This window comes from Oryctolagus cuniculus, chromosome 10 (assembly GCF_051225735.1).
Source record: "Oryctolagus cuniculus isolate XC-2025 breed Fujian yellow rabbit chromosome 10, ASM5122573v1, whole genome shotgun sequence".
Taxonomy (NCBI): Eukaryota; Metazoa; Chordata; class Mammalia; order Lagomorpha; family Leporidae; genus Oryctolagus; species Oryctolagus cuniculus.
In genome coordinates, this window is record NC_142876.1 from 106811842 (window position 1) to 106832078 (window position 20237).

General features: G+C 46.6%; 2 long non-coding RNA genes across 10 annotated transcripts in view; one reads left to right on the forward strand and one right to left on the reverse strand.

Moving 5' to 3' along the window:
* Window positions 1-9901: 9901 nt before the first annotated feature.
* On the reverse strand, window positions 9902-10839 carry LOC149124398 (uncharacterized). Its single transcript, XR_016214921.1, has 3 exons — window positions 10703-10839; window positions 10225-10301; window positions 9902-10033 (listed from the first exon to the last, which is right to left on the reverse strand). It is a non-coding gene; the product is annotated as an uncharacterized LOC149124398 (long non-coding RNA).
* Window positions 10032-20237, forward strand: part of LOC149124399 (uncharacterized) — a 51946-nt gene continuing 41740 nt past the window's right edge. For 2 of the 9 annotated variants that reach the window (XR_016214902.1, XR_016214903.1), the window contains exons 1-3: window positions 10032-10418; window positions 10759-10829; window positions 11243-11432. This is a non-coding gene — a long non-coding RNA (uncharacterized LOC149124399). Of the gene's footprint in view, window positions 10419-10758; window positions 10830-11094; window positions 11217-11242; window positions 11433-13304; window positions 13424-17563; window positions 19561-20237 lie in introns of those variants that run through there. The other 7 variants (XR_016214906.1, XR_016214907.1, XR_016214904.1 and 4 more) reach the window with 7 other exon arrangements.

The following is a 20237-nucleotide window of genomic DNA, read 5'->3' on the forward strand; positions in this document are numbered from 1 at the left end:
GCCAAAGGTCCCCACCTGTGTTGTTGTGTTGTGAGTGTTACTATGACTATGGTTACTTACCATTATCTGGCCTTATTACGAGCTAATCTCTGATGGAGGAGTTGAAGAAAGGAGATGATCCACAGAACAAGATGTACCTGTGAAGTGGAGGCAGGGAGCAGTCAATGAAGAGGGAAGAGAGGCCAGCACCTGCGGGACCGCTGGTGCTCAGGTGTGCCGGGGTGGGGTGCTCAGGTGGACGTCAGGAGGCCACAGAACACTCTGCACTCCTATGGAGAGGACCAAGTGACACTCTCTCTCAGAGAAAGTTATGTTTCTGAAGATTATAGATAACACGCAGGAGGGGACTTCAGATGCTCATGGAAAATGGAATTAAAAGATGTGATGTCAGTACAAAAAAACTGGAATCCATGCATAATTATTTCATAACATGCATTTTCCAGTGAAGATCCCTCATACTGTCAATGGAGAAAATTTTAAAACTTTTTAAATGTCAAGATCTAACCGCTTTTTTATTTATTTATTTTTATTTTTTGACAGGCAGAGTGGATAGTGAGAGAGAGAGAGAGAGAAAGGTCTTCCATTTTCTGTTGGTTTACCCCCCAGTGGCCACTGTGGCCAGTGCACTGCGGCTGGTGCGCCGCGCCGATCCAAAGCCAGGGGAAGATGCTTCTCCTGGTCTCCCATGGGGTGCAGGGCCCAAGCACTTGGGCCATCCTCCACTGCACTCCCTGGCCACAGCAGAGAGCTGGCCTGGAAGAGGAGCAACCGGGACAGAATCCGGCGCCCTGACTGGACTAGAACCCAGTGTGCTGGCGCCGCAGGTGGAGGATTAGCCTAGTGAGCCGCGGCGCTGGCCTAGATCTAACCGTTTTTAACATTTTGCCATATTCACTTTATATGTAGATATTTTATATATATATATATATATACACTTTTCTTGAATACAGGTATATTAATATTGCAAAACATGAGATTCATGGCAATGATCAGAGTGAAGAAAGATCTAGTCATGTATATGATACAATTAATCAAATCAGTATTTTTAACAACATAGAGAATAATATGACATCCACACAATTTTATTGTGTGTGTATATATATATATATAAATTGCCACAAATAGAAATATGGGTATTTGTCTTTCTAGGTCTATAGAAATGTGGGTATTTGTCTTTCTAGGTTTATTTGATTTAGTGTAATGATCTGTAGTTCCACCCATTTTATGACAAATGTTCGGATTTCATTCCTTTTTTTTTTTTTTGTGACAGGCAGAGTGGACAGTGAGAGAGAGACAGACAGAGAGAAAGGTCTTCCTTTTCCGTTGGGTCACCCCTCAATGGCCGCTGCGGCTGGCGCACTGTGGCCGGCGCACCGTGCTGATCTGAAGCCAGGAGCCAGGTGCTTCTCCTGATCTCCCATGGGGTGCAGGACCCAAGGACTTGGGCCATCCTCCACTGCACTCCTGGGCCACAGCAGAGAGCTGGACTGGAAGAGGAGCAACCGGGACAGAACCGGCGCCCCGACCAGGACTAGAACCCGGTGTGTCAGCACTGCAGGCGGAGGATTAGCCTATTGAGCCGCGGCACCGGCCAAGATTTCATTCTTTATTATGGCCTGACAAATATTCCATCAGGTGTTTTGTGTGTGTGTGTGTGTGTGTGTGTATCACATTTTCCTTATGCAGTCCTCAGTTGATGGACATCTAGGTTGATTCCCTGTCTTTGCTATTGTGAATTGGGATTCTGTAAACATGGAAGTGCAGGGATCTCTTCACGTGCTGACTTCATTTCCTTTGGATATATTCCCAGAAGTGGATAGCTGGGTCACGTGGGAGATCCATTTTTAGTTTTTTTAAGACTCGCCATACTGCTTTCCATAATGGTTGCACTGACAGAAACATCCAAAAGGAGAAAAAAGCTCTCGCATGAGCTCAGTGCGCACAGACAGTCACTGCTATACTTTGGTTTTATTTCCTTCTGGTCTTTTTCTGTATAGGGTTGTTAATCTTTTTCAACATTGCAGTGTTAATCCTCTGGATAGACTTTTGTACCTCACTTTTTAGAAGGAAAACAAACTAACAAACATGACGGTAAACCTTTCCCCTATGTGTAATTCTGTTTTACACAGAAAGGGGTTTATTTCAGAAGCTTAGTGTCTTGCAGGCTGCTTGCCTGGAACAGAATAGCAGGTGTCAGCCTGAGCTCCCTGGACACCCCTGGCCGAGAGCTGGTAGCAGAAGCAGTGGCCGAGGAATCTTCTGCTTGTCTGAAACCGGGTCACTGTGGGACCCAAGCCATGATGGGGTTTGGCAAATGTATCTCCTTAAGCTTTCAGCCCGTGTGCAGAAAGGAAAAACCTGGAGTGACATCAGGAGAGCATCCCATGGTGTCACACATTCTTCAAAACGAAATTGTAGTGCTAGTTAATATCGTGCTGCATGAGTCTGCCATATCATATTTAACTCCTCCTCTACCCTTGGATGTTATTATTTTGTCACTTTTTAAGCCATTGCAAGGAGAGCTGTAATGCCTTGTTTTTGCCTGTTTCCATTTTTTTGCATTTTAAAATTTACCTAATGTATATTTAATGAAGAAAGTACAGATAATCATAAAGAGAGAATTAAAATTTTCCATCATCTCACCACTGGAAACAGACGTTTTCATCCTTGTTAGGCACCCAGAGTTGAGAGAACCCTGGCTTAGAGATGATTAGTGGTAAGCTTTTTGTGTATCAGTCACTACGTTATTGTGTATGTGTGTGCACATACATTTCCCCTCCCTCACAAATATACAGTTTTGTGGTCCAGTATTCTACAGGAATTCCAGCACCATTTTTAACAACTACACAGTTACCCATTATTCAGACGGACTAAAATAGCTATAATCCTTTATTTATTTATTTACTTATTATTAGGGAAAAGGTTTACTGTGGTGGTGGGGGGAAACTGACAGGCTGGAGGGAGAGGGTGAGAGAGCGAAAAGAGAGAGTGTGTGGGAAAGCAGGTCTTGTTATAGCCTTGCGGGGTGGGAAGTGGAAGCAGTGGGGGTGAGAGAGTTGACGCTTGTGGTTGTGCCATTTGGTCACTCGACTTCCAGTAAGCCAGGCGGGGCTTAAGATCGAAGCTTATTTTACAAGATGGCAGCTGGGCCAGAGCCTAAGATGGTGCCTGGGGCTTAAGATGGCACCTGATATAAGATGGCACCATTTCATTAACGTCCTCCTCTTTTGTTTTTTATAAAACAAGTGTTGTGTGTGATTATGTCAACCCTAAAAGCCCAGGAGAGGTTGAGGGACAATGATGTGTCTTCTAGAGCTACTTCCTGCTGACGTGGGGTGACGAGTCATTCTCCACTGATGGGGTGACATCTCAAGCCATGATCTCCTGGGTGGGAGTTGAGTATATCCCTGTGGTAGCATTTGGTTAACTGCCTGGTTGGTGAAGGCTTTGGTTTGTTCCATTATCAACTCCTGTAAACACGTAAACAGGCAAGTAGTATAAAAGCCAGGGTGAGAAAAGCAGCCAGTGGTCCCAGGAGCAGCATTACCCAAGTGATGCGAGGGCTTCATGGGGAGGGAGGGGTTTTTGGACCCTAGGGCACGTTGTTTAACAGATGTGGCAGTTTGTTGGAGTGTTTTAACATTTTCCTCTACCTGGCCTGATTGATTAACGTAATGGTAATGTTATTCTTCCAGAAAACACAAGTTTCTCATCCTTCTGCCCTTATTTTTGTTGTTATAAGGTAAGTGGTCTGTTCTGTGGTACCATACCTGTTGTTGAGTCCTTGGATGGCGTCAGCTGAGGTCTCAGGGGACCTAGTGACCTCCTCTTGTGACTGTGGGAGTTGTTTTGGAGTTGGTTGGTGGAGACAACGTTGTGGCCCAAAGCTGTTCCTGATCCCTGCTCAGGAGAGGCAGGCCAAGAAGCTGATCCCGACCAAGACTGCAAGAAAGGCCGTTCGCCTCTTGTGGGGAGAGGGGTTTGTCTAGAGAAAGAATTCTGAGCAACCCTACAATGTTAAAAGGGGGAGAGGACCACCAATACACACTGGCTGGAAGAAGAGCCAGTGATGTAAGAGTGGAGGGAATGTTTACAAAGGAATGAGGCCCCTAGAGGGCTAGACAGGGTCTAAAACAAAGGACAGAGTCATTACTAGAAGACCTAAGAAAGGTGCTGTCTAAACCATGAGCAGGCTTTCCCACTGAGAGGCAAATAGAAACTGACAGGGGCCTTGATAATCATCAGGTGGGCTTTAAGGCCTTGCCAGCTAGGAGGCCCAGACCTATACGAGATAGAACAATAAAGCAGTTTCAGCAATAGTTTCTTAAAATCTGTTGTTTTAGTTACCATCAATCATTTAGAATTCCTTTCTGCTCTTAGTAATCTGAATGAACCATAGTTTTTCTAAGTTGGAATCTGTAGTATATTATTGGTGTTATCTGCTTACAAAAACTGTCCCAAGGTATTGGATACAATGGAGGTCAGGGAAAAAGAAGTCCTTTGGAACCTAAGAGGACACATTTAAACACAGAAACAACAATGTTTTAACTTCCATGAGCAGTAAATCTGATATACAAAACTGTGGGTAATAAATGACTTCAAATAGCCATGTTTACAATTATGAACTCATTAACCAACAGTAAGAGGCACTTGCCTATTCTACACAGTAGTTTAGAAAGCACCTGTAGGATTTTATAAAAAATTTAGCTGCTTTTCAATAATCAGAACTTAACAGAGACACTAAGAAAACACAATAAACAGAACACAAAATCTGTCTCTTTGGTCATTCCAAGAATCACAAATAAAAACGTAAATTAGTTAGCACATGGAATCATCCCATAACTTGGAACAATTGTAAGCTATAACCCTTTATTGTTACTGTTTTTAATCCAGAGAAAAGTTAAACAAGTGAGCTGTGGCCACCTTACAGGCAAGCAGGACCTAAAGTCAGCCCTGCTTTTGGTTTGCATCCTGGTCATTTGCAGAAAGAGGGAATAAGAAGTCAGAATTCCCAGGGTGCAGCTTTGGTTCCAGCTCAGTAACAATGCATCAGCTCGGTCAGAGGGTTTTGGGTGGCTTTCCTTCCTCTTTGAGTAAAGGGTTTTTGCCATTTCCCAGCCACACAGCATGAATCAGCCAATAGAACTGCTGTCAGTGGCGCTTTTTGTGCAGGTCCACGGGAAGCATTTGAGACCTTGGCAGCTCCTTCTTAATTGAGCTGGGCCCCTCCCAGATAATTTCCCAGAGTAGACCCAAGAGTGATAACATGTGTGACCTCTGTCCACACTCAATCCAGATACCAGTGACAACCCGCAATTGATTAAAACACTATCTCTTCAAGGGCCAAACCCAGCAGGCCGCTGCCTCCATCCAGCCCATTACCTCTCCGTGGCCCATTGTCCCCTAATGGCCACTTGTGTCAACATGGGCGGGAGGCTTGGGGCCAAAGCAGATGTTAGTGAATTGATTGGAATGGCCTCTCCAGGGCCTCCCAGCATCGGCTCCTGGATAGGCGCCCTCAGACCCAGTGGGCAGTCATTCTGGGGCTGGATCTCCTTGTCTGGTTTACGGAATGATCAAAGCTAGATTATTAAAACTCAGTAACAATAACTCTTAGTATTGTAGGAGTTACCCTGTTAATCCAGTTTTACCAATAGTACATGCTGGCCTTTATATGTGCTAGTCTAAGCCTTGTAGAAATCTTAGAAATTAGGTAAGAATGATAATCATGCAAGGACACTTCTGCAAACTCACGGAAAAGGGAATTAAAATACAATGTGCCATTTCCATGAATTTTTGAAGATTATTTTATATTACAGGTGAGGAAACTGAGGTTTGGAGGGGCTAAGACACTGGCTTCACTGCCCCGTGTAAGTGATGGAGGTGGTATGGGCATCACCTCAAACCCAAAGCCTGGGGCCAGTGCTGTGGCACGGTTAAGCTGCTGCTCGGGACCGCACATCCCCGGCTGGGGCGCTGGTTAGCATCCCAGCTGCTCTGCCGCCCTGCTGGTGATGATGAACCAAGTGCTTGAGTTCCCGTCACCTGTGTGTGGGGAGGGGACCCTAGTGGAGATCCTGCTTCCTGGCTTCAGCCTGGCTGCACCCCAGCTATTGTGATCCCTTCAGGAATGAGCCAACAGATGAAAGGTACCTCTGTCTCCCTCCCTCTCCCTCTGTCACTCTTTCAAATAAATAAATAAGTAAATAAATAAGCCTATAGCCCACACTCAGCCCTACTCCAATGTCTGGTAAGACATTAGTATTACCTTTTATGTCCCATCTGTTAGCTGTAAAATTGGGTCGACAACTTGTTTAAAAATAAAGACTTGTGTACTTGTTTGTACCCTCACCGCCTGGGTCTGTCTCCTCTCTCTGACCCACTCACCTGGCCATGCAATCCCCATGAAGCCCAACTCTCTACCTATGCTGCATTTGACTCAAGTAGCTGTGTGGATTTGGAGGAGAAAATAACTCCATGAAACCATGTTGACTGGTGCCATTTTAGGTTCTTGACAGGCACTATCAAGTGGGCCTTCGTGTTTCCAGTCTGTTAGATAACTCTTTCACACTTACATCTCCAACACCTCCTCCCTCAGACTCCCTCCCTGCTGAGCATGCTGCTGCCTGTGTCACTGAAGAAATAGAAGCCATCAGATAAGAGCATCTGCGGGCTCCTCTTACCACCTCTGCACAACCACACATTCTGCGCCGCCTCCTGTTAACAACGGAGTAATTGCCTAAGGTTTTATTTATTAATTTTGACTTTATTCTAAAGGCACACACACACACACAGAGGTGAGGGGGTCTTCCATCCACTGTTTCAGTACTCAAATGCCTGCAACAGGGCTGGACCATTCAAAATCCGACAGCCAGGGACTCCATCCAGGTTTCCTATGTAGAAAGACCAGACTTGGGGGTTTAGCCATCATCTGCTGCCTCCCAAGGTGCATGTGAGCAGGAAGCTGGCTCACAAGTGGAGGAACCAGGCTTTGAACAGTCATTCCAGCAGGAGATGCAGGCATCCCAAGCAGTGACTTCACTGTTTCACCAGGCGCCTGCCTGAGGAAGAACTGTTGATGTTGCTGGTGAAGGCCAGCCCTCCACGTGCATCCTGAAGCCCCTGCCATCTTGTCCACTCTCAGACCTTACACAAGGGGTGATGCGTTACCACTTCCTCTCCTTGCTCAGTTGCTTACATCATCATACAAGTGTTGCATAATATCTCCCACTTTTAAAAAAAATCTCTTGGCTTCTGATTTCCTGCCATTTCCTCAAAAGGTGCCTCAGAAGAATTGTCCAAGTCCCCCCCCCCCTTTTTTTTTTTTTGCCTTATCTTCCATTCTCTCTTGAATTTACCTTATTGGAAGCATGCATTATTTTAGTCACCAGTGATCTCTACGTTGCCAGATATTGTGATGGAGTTTCAGCCCCCACCTTAGAGCACCATTCCAATCAATTCACTAATCACTTGGTGTGGCACAGCGCTCTCTCCCTAGAGCACGTCAGGCACTGTCTCTGGGGATAGCACATGGCCACATTCTTGGTGTCTCTCCCATCTCTTCACTGCAACCTTAGAGGGACACAGATTTCTATGTCTTCTCTGCCATCATCTACCTCCAAAACTTTATCTTTTCAAATTTTATTTGTTTATATTTCATTCACTTATTTGAAAGGCAGATACACAAAGGAAGAGAGATCTTCCATTCTATAGTTCACTCCCCAAAATGCCTTCAATAGCCGGGGCTGAACCAGGCTAAAGCCAGAAGCCGGGAACCCTCTCTAGGTCTCCCACATGGATGGCAGAGGCCCAGCTACCTGAGCCATTCGCCTGCTGCCTCCCCCAGTGTGCACTTTTAGAAAGCTGGATTGGAAGTGGAGTAGCCGGGATGTGAACCAGGCACTCTGACGGGGGATGTGGGCACTCCAAACAGCAAGTTAACCACTGTGCCACAAGTCAAACCCTTACTCCTGAAACTATAAATAACGTTGTTATGTTTATGACCTCCAAGTATGTATTTCCTCCCTAGTATTTCCTCTGAGCTCCAAATCATGTAGGAAAATATGTGCTCAACGTCTCCACTTGACTGTTTCGTAACCATCTGCACACACAGCACAGCAGCAGCACACAACAGAGATGAGCTCAGAGATCTCAGCCTCCGACTTCTTTATCCTCGCCTTGTCCCCAGGTCTCACATCTCCATCGGTGGGGCAGATCAGAGATACTAACCATGTGTATGTACTCTGCATCAGAGAGACCAGCCATGGTGTGGGTGTCTCACGATGAGCTGATCACTTAGGCATGCTGCAGCTCTGTGAGCAGGTTGAACCAATGAATTCCACTTCCAGGCGCCACCAGGAGCAGGTGCAAACTATCGAATCTTTTACTAAAGAGCACAGACAGGGTGACTCATCTTGTTCCAAAGAAACTCACTCACTTTTTTTTTTTTTAGTGAATGCATCCTATAGGCCTCTTGGGCCCCATGCTATGACTCTTCTCTCAGAGCTTTCTAGAAGCCCGGTAGAACTCATTGTTGGAAAAATTGGCAAAAGAACTCAAGGAGCAAAAGTTGGACCTTTCTGCAGTTAACCAGCATAGCTGTGGTGCAAGGAGCCAGCAAGTTGCTGCTGATTCTAAGATGTCTAGAACTTGCAGATAACTGCTGCCAACTTCCAGCAACTGGGCAGCTTTGGGTAGGGTGATGGCAGGGGAAGCCATAGCCTGTGGCAGGAACCCTGGTCTGTGAGGTCCAGGCCTGTACTCTCTGATGAAGAACATCTGTGATCACCCTTCTGCCTCCTCTCTGCCACCCATCTCACTAGCACCCCACTGGTTTGGGTACCTCCCAAGCCCCCAGCTCCATAACCCAGAGCAGAACATGGAAGCAGGTGCAAGCAGAGCTGAGTGCCAACAGACACTATCCTGACCAAGTACTCTTTGAAATGAATGAATCATGTGATTGTTTTTTGCCTAGACAAAATGATGTGCCTTCCAGTCCCTTGGGAGCCCCAAACCTCTTCATTGGGTACATAGTCGTCCTCGTGGGGCTTCTGGGTACCTCCCAGGCACCTTCTCCCGCTGTCTTACCTTTTCGTCCCCAACCACACCATCTGCAATTCCTATCCAGGGCAGCTGTCATCACAAATGCTTTTTTATAATTTACAGAGCATCCTTTTTGAGGGTTCACAATCAGCCTAAACAGGACAGATTGTCATTTTTTTTTTTAAAGAAATAGCATATATAGTCAGATTTGTTAGAGCAAGTTGTGTTTTCTCTCCCTCTTTTTTTTTTTTTAAGATTTATTTATTTATTTGAAAGAGTTATACAGAGAGAGGAGAAGCAGAGAGAGAGGTCTTCCATCCCATGATTCATTCCCCAATTGGCCACAATGGCCAGAACTGCGCCCATCCAAAGCCAGGAGCTTCTTTTGGGTTTCCCACATGGGTGCAGGGGCCTAAGGGCTTGGACAATCTTCCACTGCTTTCCCAGGCCACAGCAGAAAGCTAGATCGAAAGTGGAGCAGCTGGGTCTCGAACCGGTGCCCACATGGGATGCCAGTGCTTCAGGCCAGGGCGTTAACCTGCTGCGCCACAGCACCAGCCCCAGATTATTTTTATAAGCTGTCTTAGCCACATGTACACCCATTAATAAGGACTCAACTAGCTAGCTTAGCAGTTCTGAACACTTTCTCGGGAAACGTTGAAGCGCTATGCTGGTGACCGTTCACGTGCAAGTCTTTTGGATGTTGCCTCTCTAGGGCCGAGGCTCTCAAGAGCTGTTGAACTGCGGGCATCCAGTCTGTATCTCAGGGGGGTATCCCTGGACATCTCATTCCACTTCCTGAGCCCGCTGATGAATACACAAATCGTGACGGGAGAAACGGAGCTCCCCAAAGGAGTCTGGTGGAAGGAGCATGGGTTGCATCACTAGACAGATGGCACTTGCCAGCTGCGGGGTGCTCACCTTTGTAGGGCTTTGTTCTTGTCGCTGTTCGTCTGGTGGTTTCACGTTTAAGATCAGACAAAATCCGGGTCTGTGGAGGTATCAGATGCAGATCTCACCGCTGGGCTGTGAACCATTTCTTCACTTGCCCAGGGTGTGCAAAGCGAGTGGGAGGATGTTTATAACTCCCACTGTTAGTGGACACAAGTGGGGCCGCTCCCTTGGGGTGTCCCCAAATAACCAGCCACAAGCTGGAGTCACTCAGAGGGAAGCTGTGTTTACCTGTGATGAGCGAAGAAGGCAGTGGGAAGGGAGGGCTTCCTGGAGAAGCTGCCTCCCGGAGAGGCTATTGGCCAGGGCTGTAAGAAAAAGGGTTAGGGGAGTGACCAGGAAGCAGATGGGAGGGAGCAGGGGGGCCCTTGCTGTCCGAGCCACGGCATCTTCACGGTGGAAACTCCGACTCAGACTGGTTTCTTGTAGGTTTCATTGTTTGTGGGGAGGTTGTGTGTGTGTGTGTGTGTGGGGGGGTGTTCTGGCCTCCCCTGGGTGCAGTGGTCCCAGGTTAAACTTTCCTAGAACGTCCTCTGAGAGACAAGGTTAACAGTAACCGATTTCAGATTTTCTGCCCCTGCTCCTGCGCTTCCGGCTTGGTTACATTACCAGGTGCTTCCTCCTCCATGTTGTTTTCCTGCATCCGAGCGTGGCTTAGTTCTGGCATCCCAGCCTCACACGTGGCCTGCTGGGGAGGAGTGCCACTTACCGGGTGATGGATGAGCAGGAGGAGACGGGAGCCATGGGAACCTTTTTCCTCTCCAGAGCCCAGGACCACCGTGTGCGTGCAGAGCATCCAACAACTCGGAGTTAACGCGATGAGGACCTCTTAGATGGTAAGTGAGGTGGGTCTGCTTGGCGGAGTGGGATCATCCCAACAACCAGCTTGGGGGAGGCGTCCCCCTTTAGGCAGATGGAGAATTGTGGTGGATGGCAGTGGCGGTCTTGGCTGGAGACAGGTGAACCTCGGAGGGAGGGCAGGTGAGCAATATTGCTGGATTACTGAGGCGGAGCTGCCGAGCTTGGCCAGCTGGGCGAGTTTTCTATTCTGGGTGTGTTTTCCTTTTGTCACCCCTTTCTCTTTTCCCCCACCCTACACAGCAGTCTGAAGGAAATCAGTGGAAATGGAAGAAGTGAGGGGGAGGGGAGAAGCCCTTATGGGGAAGCTGGGTGTGGAGACTGAAGGGTGCCCTGCGCCCCCCTCCACAGCCTTCGGAGCCTCGGTGAGCTCCTTGTCTTCCTTTCGCAGAAGCGAGTCTCTCGCTAGAAGAGTTGATGCAGTTGCTACTTTCTCGTCATCTCTTTTGTGGTTCTAAGGCCTGACAGATCAGATGTGTTCTTTGTACAAGGACCACGCGTTATCTCATGAAATCCCTCATTTCAAACGGATGAAGCGGGCGTTTGGATTCCAGCTCCAGCAAGTCCTGGCCCAGGGCAAGGTAGTTCATCTTATTCTCATTTCCCTCATCTGTGAAATGAGGGTAATAGCTATACATCATTGGGTTGTTGGGAAGCACAAACGATTATTGCACCATATATCATCATTAGTATTTGCTCCAGAAGGAAACAATGAAGCAAAATATGGAAGAAAATAAAATGGGAAGTAGAATAATATTAAAGCTTGAGGCACAGGAAGTTGGGGAAATAGAGTATACAAATATAAAGGGGAATGTTAAAAGTATTTTAATGGCAGAACATTTTTCCCCCGAAGAAACCTTTATTTAATGAGTACAAATTTCATGCATACAGCTTTAGGAATATAGTTAATCTTCTCATCATACCCGCCCTCCCACCCACTCCTCTTCCACCTCCCTCTCCCCTTCCCAGTTCTATTCTCCATTAAGATTGATTTTCAATTAACTTTGTACACAGAAGACCAGCTCTGTACTAAGTAAAGATTTCCACAATTTGCACACAAACAAAACTGTTTGAGAACAAGTTTTACAGTTAACTCTCATAATACAACTCATTGAGGACAGAGGTCCTACATGGGGAGTAAGTGCACAGTGATTCCTGTTGTTGATTTAACAATTAACACTCTTATGTATGATGTCAGTAACCACCTGAGGCTCTTGACAAGCGCTACCAAGGCTGTGGAAGCCTTTTGAATCCTCAATTTCTGTCAGTGATTAGACAAGGCCATAAGCAAAGTAGAAGTTCTCCCCCCAGAGAAAAGTGCATTGTTCTTTGGCCACTTTTTTCCAGTGAGGTCTCTGTCACAGAGATCCTTCATGTAGAACATTTCTTGCCACAGTGTCTTGGCTTTCCATGCCTGAAATACTCTCCTGGACTTTTCAGGGTGCATTCAGGGCTGATTGTGAGGTCAGAGTGCTACTTAAAGTGATTGTATGATAGAACATTTTAAATACCTAAGCACAGTGAACCCCTGTAGACCTGTTTTCAGCTTCCTTCATTGTTTCTTTTTCATTCTGCCCATTCCTTCTATGTAATACTATTTTGAAGCAATCAAGACATGATGGCATTTTATGTGTGAATATTTTAATATGTGCCTCTGAAAAACCATGACTTGAAAAACGAATCAAAACTGTCACATGGAAAATAAGAGTAATTCCTTAAAGTAGTTCATATTTCAATGAATATGAAAACATGTTTCATTCTTTGAATTTTGAAAATTTTAAAAGGAAGAGAATAACAAACTGATTTACCCCCATTTATTCCTAAAAATCGATTTAATCCTTGTGATAGGCTGAATAATAGCCCACAATATGTCTACGTTTGAGTCCCTGAAGTCTGAATGTGTCACCTTATGCGGAAAAGGGGCTTTGGCCCTAAGATTCAGTTAAGATGGAAAGATGATTCTGCTTAATTGGGTTAGGCCCAAAGTCGTCATAATGTTGTGAGAGGTGACCTCTGGGTAGGCGTGTTCCACATCCTTGTCTCCACGTGTGAAAGAATTCAAGGAGGCATTGTTAGGGTGTGCAGGAAAGCAGGTTTTATTTAAAGCGAAGGAAAAGTACATGTTAAAAACAGAAGTGTGGGCAATTCAGAGAGGGAAAGAGAGAGATAGACAGATAAAGAATATGAACACCAGCAAAAACCCCCAACAAGATTCAGGCAGTCCTATTAAACTATCAAGAGGCACAGGAGGTGGTGTCTGGGACGGGGCTTAATTGACTGTTCAGAGAGGGTGGAGTTTGGGGCGGGACTTGAGTGCTGTTCCTTTGTGTTCTCTTTGGAAATTTCAGAAGCATCATGGTGTCAAGTGCATTATGGGAGTGGGAATGCCAGCCATGGTAATTTCATTAATTTCATTAAATTTCATTAAAATGACATTATAAAGATCATTGTAGGGACACAGTCCGCAGCCCTATTGGATATGGCCAACTGGTGCTGGGTCTAAGCTTGCAATGTTGGAACTTGGAGCTTCCGCTACAAGACAGAGAAAGCAGGTGTGGGGTTGGTGCTGCGTGGAAGACAGGTTTAGGCAGTGTACAGAGAGGGAGGTTTGGGTGGTATAGAGGAAGGCATTTGGGCTTGCATGGTGCAGACTAGGCTGTCATGCAGGGACAGCCGTGCTGCACCCGTCACCCAGGGCTCCTGCACAGGCCAGCTGTGGCTGTCACACTGTGAGCCATGCCAGGCTGCTGCAGGGCGGTGCTGTTGAGCCTCAACTCCTCTCTGCTATTCACCTGCCTGCCCACATCAACAAGGGGCCTCCTCAGAGGGAGGCAGGAGTGAGCCAGGCAGAGGCACGATGATGAGGGAAGCAGAGACCAGAATGATGCAACCTCTAGAAGCTGGTAAGGTGAAGGACAAGAACTTGTCCTCCAGAGTCTCCAGATGGAAACAGCTCTGCTGGCCCCTGGATTTCAGACTTCTGAGCTGTGAGGCAATGTACCTGTGTTAATTTATTACAGCAGTAAAAGAAAACAAACACCATCTTAATGTTTTCTTAGTCTCTAATTTGTTGGCTACCTACTCTGTGCCACGTGCTGTACAGAACCTTGATATTACAGTCCTTTTACAAGCAGTTAGATATCAGTATTTGCATTTTTCAAAAGATTTATTGATTTATTTGAGAGCAGAGTTATAGACAGAGAGAGGGAAAGACAGAGAGAGGTCCTCCATCTGCTGGTTCACTCCCTAAATGGCCACAACGGCCAGAGCTGGGCCAATTCGAAGCCAGGAGCTGCTTTTGGGTCTCGCATGTGGGTCATCTTCCTCTGCTCTCCTAGGCTGTTAGCAGAGAGCTGGATCAGAAGAGGAGCAGCTGGGACTCGAACTGGCATCCATGTGGGATGCTGGTGCTGCTGGCACCACAGGCCGAGGCTTAACATACTACGTCACAGAACTGGCCTCTGTATTTCCATTTTACAGATTGAAAAACTGAGACCCCAAGAGTTTTAATGACTATAGTATATATACAGGTAGGACTTGAATCCAGGCTTCCTATGGATCCATGGGCTCTCCTGTGGTGCTGACACTCTCTTCCTTAGCAAGGGATTTATTTACTGAAAAACAGATAAAAAAGACTGTACAAACCCTAAGGGAGGACTGATTTGATTAGGCTAATTTGTTAAGTACTGGGTGTAGTGAAAAGCATTTAAGCTAATGCAGTCTAGTGGTTTCCTTTAAATATTAGTTTTTCATCAAGTTATATAAGCTCATAATATAAAGAGCAAAAAAGGTTTGGCTATGGAAATCAACACTCCTCCAACTTTGCCTCAGTCTTCTCACTTCCCAGGAAAACACATGTTCAGTTCTTCCAGCTGATGCTTTTAGCAGTTATTTCCAATTCTCGGAAGATTGTGCTCTTATTCTTTATCTAGGTTTGAATGAAGTCGGGGGAAGATGGAGACCGCACTGTCTCCTGCCCCATCCCCTCCGTACACGTGCACCCCATCTTTCCAGTGTGGTCCAGTTACAATCTGAACTCTGTCCATGTTTGGCCTTTCCTATGGCTATGAAGATGTTCTTTGATTTTGTTTTTAGAGATTTATTTTATTTATTTGAAAGTTAGAGTGACAGAGAGAGGAGAGAGAGAGAGAGAGACAGAGATATCTTCCATCTGCTGGTTCATTCTCCCAAATGGCTGCAACAGCTAGGGCCGGGCCAGGCCAAATCCAGGAGCCTGGAACTCCATCCAGGTCTCCTTTGTGAGTGGCAGGGACCCATGCACTTGGGCACATTAGCAGGGAGCTGGGGCAGAGGTGGAGCAGCCAGAAATCAACCTGGATCTCTTATGGGATGAGGGTATCACAGGGTGTGGGTTAACCCTTCGCTCTACCACGCCGGTCCCTATTTGGATGCTCTCAACAGCTGCACCGCAGAACGCTCTGTAAATAGGTCTCTCCTCAGCAGTGGGTTTTCCTCCTTGTTGAATCGTGGTCTGTTTCTGCTTGTTTGTTTGACAAGCTTCCTGCATGTTTATCACTCATTCAACGCCAGACTTTGTTGCAGTTGTCCAGTTCTTTTTTTTTTTTAATTAATTAATTTGACAGAGAGAGAGAGAGAAAGAGAGAGAAAGGTCTTCCTTCCATTGGTTCACCCCCTACATGGCCACCACGGCTGGAGCTACGCCGATCCAAAGCCAGGAGCCAGGTGCTTCCTCCTGGCGTCCCAGTTGTCCAGTTCTCCTCTCAGCATGCTCCCATTCGTTAAGTTTTCTTTCGGCTCATTTTCCTGAAGAATCTCCCTCACGGTGCCTTGCTGACTGCCGAAGTCTTCACTGGGTGCTTCGCCTTAGGCATACCTCACATGCCATTCTGGACCCTTCCTTTGTCACTGTCACTTTTCCTCCCCCTGGGTTAGCAGAGCCCACACCTTCCTTGTCATTTGCTCCCTTGTTTGGTTAGAGCCCATCCTCTACAAGCTTTCTCATGTAAATCTGATCCCAAATGTCTTTATTTTACCCTAATGATTGATACTCAGAATGTCAATTTCTAAAAAAAAAAAAAAAAAAAAAAAAGAATGTCAATTTCTAGATCAAAAACAATTCTTTGGCATACCGGTTATATTGCCTTTGATTAGCCTGAAGCCATCCTGATTCTAGTTCTTTGCATGTGAAGTATCTACTTTCTCTCTTTAATATGGCGTCTACTTCCTCTAATACAATGGAATTTTTCCGTCTGGAAAACTCTAGACTTCTGCTCTGGGAAACTATCTTGAATTAGCTCTTCCGTTCCGACTTCTCTGTTCTTTGTTTCTGGCATTCCTGTTTGCATGCAGTGCATCTTACAGTTGCCACTTATTTAATACCTTGTCTCCATTTTCTGTCTCCTAGCTTTCCTCCTCTACTTCCTGGAAACTTTGCTCAGTTTCTTTCAAGCCTCCCATTGATTTTTTTTTCCACTTGCAGTTTCATGTGTATGGTTCAGATTCTCCTAAGGGCTGTCTTTGTTCTCCCAATGCCTCTCTCCTTTTTTCCCCAGCACTCAGTACTTGTTTTGAAGAAATGCATTTTTCTTTTCATGACGCAGCAGAGTCCCTCTTTTAAGTGTGTTTCTTTCAAGTTATTTCTTTTTATTGATAGTATTTTCTCAGTTGTCTTTTGATCCCTATTCATTGGTTTATATTGAACAATGGGGCTCTGAGAAGCTGCTAGCAGACTCCAAGACCACCGGTGGGTTGTTCTTGCAGGCAGTTCATTCTGGTTCCTTAGAAGGCCATGTGGCTGGACGGTTTCCATGTGGATAACATTGGCTTCAGGTCATTAGGTCTGTCCTTGAAGGCTGGTGATGTCCCAGAGGAGTCTGTTACAGCCTCCTTCCTGGAGTCCATTCACCTGGCTGCCCCATTCTTAGATCCAGCCTAGAAACATACTTAAGGAGGAGTGGGAGAGCCCACGTGCTCTCAAGGGTACGCATTCTTAAGCCATTGTCCTAAGCTCTGCCGCATGTCTCCACTTCAGAGGCCCCTGCTGTTGATGTCTTCAGCTAACATAACAACAGTTGTCTGCTAGAGGGGTGAGGGGTAGGGGCCCGGCTACATGGGGTGGGAGAGGAGGATTGGGGAGGAGCGGATTCTCACTCACACTCCCTGGCAGAATTGCTGTCAGTCACTCCTGAGCCTCTCTGGGCTCCCAAGGTTAACTCAGGCTGCACTTGACCTACTGGTGGGTGGTTGAAAAGTGAGTTTTCTGGGGTTGGCTGTGCCCGTGTCCACATACCCAGATGATTTCTCACTTACAACTTGCTGTCACGTGCTGTCCTTGAAAGTTTATATATGTTTAAAAATTCCTTCCAGCTAAAATAGAGGCAATTTGGAGAGGTGGTTTAGAACAGGACCCTATGGATTGGCTGGATCTGGGTTCTGGTTCCAGGCCCTTGACCCCCTTGTTAGTGGACAGAGGTCAGTTCACATGGGATGTCTCCAAATAATCAGCTTCAAGCAGGAGTTGCTCAGAGGAAAGTTTTATTTACCTGACAAGAACAGGAGACAGAGGGAAGGTCCACTCCTATGGAGCAACCGCTTCCCTGGGCAGCAGTTGGGCTGGGCTTTTGTAGGAAGGGATAAAGGAATTCCAAGATGTAGGAAACGGAGAGAAGGAGCTCACGTAACACACGTTCTCATACATTGTATGTTGGTTTTTTTTTTTTTTTTTTGACAGGCAGAGTAGACAGTGAGAGAGACAGAGAGAAAGGTCTTCCTTTGCCGTTGGTTCACCCTCCAATGGCCGCTGCAGCCGGTGCGCTGCGCTGATCTGAAGCCAGGAGCCAGGTGCTTCTCCTGGTTTCCCATGGGGTGCAGGACCCAAGGACTTGGGCCATCCTCCACTGCACTCCCTGGCCACAGCAGAGAGCTGGACTGGAAGAGGAGCAACCGGGACAGAATCCAGCACCCTGACCAGGACTAGAACCCGGTGTGCTGGCGCCGCAAGGCGGATGATTAGCCTACTGAGCCACAGCGCCGGCCACGTTGTGTGTTCAAAAGAGACTCAGACCGGCTCCTCACAGCTGTCCTTGCGTGTGGCGGTCTCCTCCCCTCTGAGCACACTGTTGCAAGTCTAGCTTTTCTGGAATATTCTGTGAAGAGTCACTGCCCCTGTTCCTGTGCCCCTGTCCCCTTGCCTAAATCCCACCCTTTTGGTTTAACTCTTCACTGTGGGAACCCCCTGGAAAGTTGATCATCTCAGTTTCCTGAGCTGTATAAACTGGGAAGTTAATAAGGGTATTGGGAAATTAACAGAATGATTGGAGTTAGAGGAGGATTAAATGAAATGTACCCAGTGTGTAGTACACGCTGAACAGTCAATAAATGCTAGCTAGTGTATCTCAACACCAGTAATAATAATTCTCTTGATAGCTAAAACATTAACATGACACACAGTCATTTCTGGAGTGCAGACCTGGCAATGGTGGTTTTTGAAAGACGCCATCTTCACCAGAACGATGACTGTCCATCAAGCCTCCCCCGCCACCCACTCCCCAACAGTACACGCAGCTTTCTGTTGTCTGCTGTGGGCCAATTTAGTGCATTCCATGATTAGAGAATGTCTTTGTGAAACTCTTGAGCAGGCAAAGGGGAAAAGGGGTCAGCCCCCGGGACACTGCACAGCCTAAGCCCCAGAAGCAGGCTCTCCACAGACTTGTGTACGTGTTGGAGAGCAGAGTGCCCGGCACAGGGTGAGCTATCCATGTGTGTCTTCTGAAGTTAGAGCAGTTTTCTTATCCCTTCTCTTCTCTGGGATATAATTGGCCTGCTGTGTTTTGCCATAATTGATGCTTTAAGAGTTTGCAGTGCTTGTTAGACTGTGGTGTGATCCTGAAGATGTTTCTTGTCACTCACCAAAAGCTGTGGCTTTTAGCTCTGTGTAGTTAGAACAAAAAGCACAAGTGGAACATAATCCATTTGGATTCTAATCAAAGTCGGGGACTGGAATTGAGCCTTAGAGATTTTTCGCACTGAGTATTTGAAAGGGTGAATGTAAAAAACAGTTCCTGTGACTATTTCTTAGTGCAGAGGCAGATTTACTTTTGTAGAATTTATTTAAAGATTTATTTATTTATTTTGGAAGAGTTAGGGAAGGAGAGACACTGGTTCACTTCCCAGATGGCTGCAATGACCAGCACTGGGCCAGGCTGAAGCCAGGAGTTTCATCCAAGTCTCCGACGTGTGGGTGGCAGGGGCCTAAACACTTGGGCCATCTTCCACTGCTTTTCCCAGGCCATTAGCAGGGAGCTGGATTGGAAGTAGAGCAGCCCAGACTTGAACTGGCACCCTTATGGGATGCTGGTGTTGGAGGTGGCAGGTTCTGCCTGCTATGCCACAATGCCAGCTCCTACTTCTGTAGAATTTTATATGCTACAGTGATCTCTACCCATTGAAACAGGACCTGGTAACAATATTAGTAAACCACTTAAGTTTTCCCAAAGCTGTGTTCTTTAAAGTACTTGTGTTTGGGGTCACTATTGTCAACGTTGATAGATTTTATGTCCAGAGTGTGCCAAATCCAGTAAATTCCGGCTGCAATGTAATGTCATTTCAGTGTTGGCTTTCCTTTTTTCCTGGTTTCTTTGAAAGTTCAGGATCATACGTTGATTTTTTAGCCCACTGGCTTTGATGACGCTATATAACCAGCAAAGTATTTAGCCCAGCATATCCCTTCCATGCTATTTTTGAATAAATTCTTTTTAAAATTTTATTTATTTTAACTTGATTTGAAAGGTAAAGAGGCCGGCACCATGGCTCCATAAGGCTAATCCTCCACCTGCGGCGCCGGCACCCCGGGTTCTAGTCCCGGTTGGGGCGCCGGATTCTGTCCCGGTTGCCCCTCTTCCAGGCCAGCTCTCTGCTGTGGCCCGGGAGTGCAGTGGAGGATGGCCCAAGTCCTTGGGTCCTGCACCCGCATGGGAGACCAGGAGGAAGCACCTGGTTCCTGGCTTCGGATCAGCGCAGTACGCCGGCCGCAGCGGCCATTGGAGGGTGAACCAACGGCAAAAAGGATGACCTTTCTCTCTGTCTCTCTCTCTCACTGTCTGCTCCTGACCTAGCTATACACATTCCCTTAACACACTCAGAGTGGCTGCTGGCTCACAAGCCCTGTGCCTTGGCAAACAGCTCTTGAATTTGCTGTGGATGAACTGTGGTGTGTTTTGTCTACACTGCAAGTCTCCACCCTCTTGGCAATTTCTGACAGATCCAAAGCAGAGTCCAATCTTGGCCAGGTCCACCACATTCTCTGTTAGTGAACTGAGAGATGCGGGCCTTGGGGAGCTGAGTCCCTCTCATTGAGGCACAGCAGAAAGGCAGTCCACACGCCTGCTACTGAGCCTGCAGACCTG